At 43.7% G+C, this 4720-nt stretch overlaps 1 pseudogene; it reads left to right on the top strand.

Annotated features, from left to right (window-relative positions):
• Positions 1-619: 619 nt before the first annotated feature.
• Positions 620-3358, top strand: LOC119289787 (annotated as a pseudogene).
• Positions 3359-4720: the final 1362 nt, after the last annotated feature.

Raw genomic sequence — 4720 nt, 5'->3', positions numbered from 1 at the left:
ATTAAAATTTGAATTTTTTTAGTGGGTGGGGGAAAATCCAGTGAAAGGGGTTGGTGGGAGGTGAAATGAAAATAAACCAGTGAGAGAGTGAGAGAGGCTGGTGGGAGGTGAAGCGAAAAAAACCCAGACGAAATAGATGGTGCTGGGATAGGAGGCGAAAAAACAAAGATGAAACTAAACCGTGGAGAGGAAGTTTTCAAATCGCCCTTTAGAAGTAGATATCTGGTTTTTAATGGGAGGGAAAAAGATCAAGTGAATGAGGTTGGTGGGACGCGAGGAGAAAATAAACCAGTCAAAGAGAACCGTGAAAGGTGAGGCAAAAAATACCAAGATGAAAGAGAGAATGGTAGCAAGTGAGACTGAAAGGTGAAATGAAATTAAACCATGGAGAAAGCTATCAAATCCGAAATCCGAGTAGAGATCTTGTGGGATCCGCGACCAAGGTCCTAAATTTATACCACCAACCAACCCAGTTGATCAATTATGCACATATATATACCACTTGCATTCTGACTTCCTCGTCCTCCTTAATTACCATGGCCTGCACCAAGCATCTTCTGATCTCTGTCGCGCCTCTCTGAGCACGTCGGTCAGCTTCAGTTCCCTCCTCGCGCAAATCATGGCGTCGGTGAGATCATGCGTGTCTGTCAAGCCGGCCGCTGGCCCGGCCAGGAACAGATCCGCCAGGGTCGGGGTGACCACCTTGGAGCCGACAATGCTGCAGATATCGGCTGCTGTTTTTCTTCTGCTTCATCTTCTTCGGGCTCGGCCGCAGATGGCTACGGCAGAGGTGTCGGCTATGCCGTCAGTAGCAGCGGCAGGGTCAATGGCGTTGCTGGTATGGTTGGAGATGCCGGGAGGGCGAGGAGAAGGGTCGGGCGGGAGGTGTTAGCCACGTGCAACGCCATGGAGGGGGTACGCCATGGCGCGGTAGCCGTCGTCGTGCCCAGCGTGTCGGGGCTGCCCGAGCGGGCCAAGGTGGTGGTGCTCATGGCAGCCGTCATGCTGCTCTGCAACGCTAGCCGGGTCGTCATGTCGGTCGCCGTCGTGCCGCTCGCCGCGCAGCACGGCTGGTCCAGCTCCTTCGTTGGCATAGTCCAGGTACGCCCGCCCACTTGTTGCCATGTTAATTTACTCCTCAACCGTTGAACATTAGCACAAAGTGAAGTAAAGGTCCTTTCGATCTGACATTAAGCAAGTAACAACAAAATGGGCAGGTTCCATCCATTTGCTGAGTTCATTGCTTGATCTATATTGTGGTTGGAGATTCAAATATACTTAAGCCTACGAGAACAAACACAGCAAATTGTTGATATCCATGAGCACCTAGCTAAGCCAAAACAAATACAACCTATATATCTACCCTCTCACTGTCATATCATGCATGACTAAAGATGTTCAAATTGAATGGCTCGAGATTAAATTTCACCCACTATTGTATTGTTGCAGTCATCATATCTATGGGGCTATGTTTTATCATCCATGGTTGGAGGAGCTTTGGCGGACAGATACGGAGGGAAGAAGGTGATGGCGGGTGCTGCTGCACTCTGGTCCTTGGCCACTTTCCTCACTCCATGGGCTGCCTCTCAATCCGCCATTACGTTGCTTGCTATACGTGTGCTCTTTGGCCTTGCACAAGGTGTCGCATTTCCGACAATGAGCACTCTCTTACCAAAGTAAGTAGCTCATATCACCCATTAACTTGAGTCTTGAGTACTCTGCTCCAAGCAACATTAACCTTAGATGCCTAAAGAGGAGCAGACAGAAACAGTAACCTCCAGCAATTCTTGGAGCAGCATAAGCGAAATACTTTCTTTTTTTACTTTTTTGAGATTAATCACAGTAGTATTCACTATAGTTAAAACTTAAAACATAGGGTACTAGCTGTGCCTACAAGTATTCTCTGTCTCATGGTTATACTTTCGGGTATGTCAGGCAATGTTCTTTTTCACCGATATCAGTAACGAATTCTACTTACAGAATCTAGAAAAAAAATCCACTACATATATTTACATATGCAACCAAACGCAGCTCCAGTTCAGGCTCTTAATTTCATTTTTGAACATGAAATAGGTGGTTCCCAACACATGAACGTGCCACTGCTGTCGGCCTTTCCATGGTAGGATTCCATCTTGGGAATGTCGTAAGCTTCCTAGCAACACCGATCATCATGTCACATATAGGCCTCGCCGGAATATTTGCCTTCTTCGCATCACTTGGTTACTTGTGGATCTCTGTATGGCTGTTGAATGTAGAAAGTGACCCTATCGACAGCCGCACTATAAGAAAATCTGAGCTGCAACTTATTCTAGCTGGACGAAGTAAATCAAAAGTCAAAGGCAGCAAATCACCATCCTTAAGACAAGTGTTCTCAAAGATGGAAATGTGGGCCATCATTATAGCTAATGTTATAAATAAGTGGGTATGAATGACTGACCAGCAGAATTAATATTTTGTGATACTATGTCTATAGATATTAACATGTGCAAATTCAAATACCATGCAGGGCTATTTTGTCCTACTATCATGGATGCCGGTGTACTTCAAAATGGTATGTCATCTAAGCTTCTAAAATCATTCTAATATGTCTGCCTTACAACTCTGCCATAAGTTGTTGTTTCTTACAATTATCCCAAACAGGTATATAATGTGAATTTGAAACAAGCTGCATGGTTTAGCGCCATACCTTGGGGCGTCATGGCTCTATCAGGATATGTTGCAGGAGCTTCTGCAGATTTCATGATCAAAACCGGCTTATCTATTGGGCGAGTCCGGAAAATTATGCAGTCAATCGGTTTTATTGGGCCAGGTGTGTCATTGCTATGTTTAAGATTTGCCCAAACACCATCCGTTGCGGCAGTTATCATGACGGCCGCCTTGGGTATGAATTCCTGCAGTCAAGCTGGGGACTTCTGTAATATACAGGTAACTACTGTTCATCTTTCCTCATATGATATCATCTCTACTCAGTGCTTGTTCTTCTTTCGGATCAGTAGCTCCACTAACAATCTAAATGTGTTTCCACTATTTTCCATCAGGACATTGCCCCTAAATACGCTGGATCCCTACATGGTATGTTCACAAGCATTTTTGATAGCATCAGTAGACAACAAGATCCATATTTTGCTGCATTGATGAATTTATTGTTCAGCCCTTATATCTGGTACTCTTGTATGCTTGAACAGGACTGACGAACGGCATTGGGACGGTGGCTGCCATAGTTAGCACGGTAGGAGCAGGATACTTCATCCAGTGGCTGGGATCCTTCCAGGCCTTCCTCACCCTAACGGCGGTGCTCTATTTCAGCGCCATCGTCTTCTACAACATCTATGCGACAGGAGACCTGTTTTTTGACTGAGCTGAAATTTATTTTTTCCGTTTATGATGTCAGATGTACAATTACAGCTTGTAAAATGTCTGTCTGCGCCCACCGCGCAGAGCAAAGAAACGAATAAAAATTAAGATTAATTGGTTGGCTCATTCATATAAGACTGAGCGCAACCATGGTGGCTTTGTATCACTGGAAAAAGTATGGAATGTAGAGATCTCTTTAACAAAACTATCTTTCTCTTTTAGTAGTAAGAAAAGCTACCAGCAATTGATAACCATGTTGCCTCTTACTTTACTTTCACTCATTCGTCCAATCAGGCTACAGAGTTTAGCAGGGCTGGATTAACAAGCTGCTCGACTCGTTCGGCTTATTATCATTAAGCTCATTATCGTTAAGCTTGTTATCATTAAGCTCGTTAATATTAACGAGCTAAAACCTCTTTTCAGCTTGGTTCGTTATGGGCTCGTTATGCTCATGAGTGTTCATGAGTGCTCGTTAAGGTTATAAACAACATAGAAGAATTCCATGATCCCATAAAAAATTCACAATAGAATAAACTAAACAAGGACGTTAAGGTAATAAACAACACAGAAGAATCTCATGATCCCATCAAATATTCACAACGGCTTAAATTAAAAAAGGATGGTTCGTTGCTGGCGGCCGGCTCCTGGTTGACTCTAGGGTCTCTGGGCGGCTAGCTCCTAAGTCTAGAAGAAGTGCCGAAGTGGGCTGGGGTGCTAGCCCCCTAGGCTGCACTAACTAGAAACTCTTTTCTTGGTGGGCTGATTGAACTAGGGGTCTCATGTCAAACTTTTAAAAATTAGCGAGCTAAACGAGTTGGGTCGTGAAACTCGTTTGCTCGCTCGTTAAGCTCGTTAATCTTAACGAGCAAAAAACATTGTTCGGCTTGGTTCATTAATTAACTAACGAGCACGAGCCGAAACGAGCCGAACTATCGAGACCTCATTGTGCTCACGAGCTTCGAGCTTTTCGTCCAGCCCCCTGAACTTTGAAAATTCGAACATGTGCTCCCTCCTATCCCCTCTTTTCACATGAGAGTTAGAGTATATAATAGATCTACGCCATTGATCTCATTAATTGGTGGTCTAATTAACTCTTACCTTCTTACCTCACATATGAAAAGAGGGGGTAAGAGGGAGCATGTTCAAATTTGCCATAATTAATGAAGGAAATATGCCCTAGAGGCAATAATAAAGTTATTATTTATTTCCTCATATCATGATAAATGTTTATTATTCATGCTAGAATTGTATTACCCGGAAACATAATACATATATGAATACATAGACAAACATAGTGTCACTAGTATGCCTCTACTTGACTAACTCGTGATTCAAAGATGGTTAAGTTTCCTAATCATAGACATGA

The sequence above is a fragment of the Triticum dicoccoides genome, chromosome 4A (genome assembly GCF_002162155.2).
Source record: "Triticum dicoccoides isolate Atlit2015 ecotype Zavitan chromosome 4A, WEW_v2.0, whole genome shotgun sequence".
NCBI classification, from domain to species: Eukaryota; Viridiplantae; Streptophyta; class Magnoliopsida; order Poales; family Poaceae; genus Triticum; species Triticum dicoccoides.
Note: the sequence above shows the minus strand (reverse complement) of the source record. Positions and strands in the feature narration are given on the sequence as shown.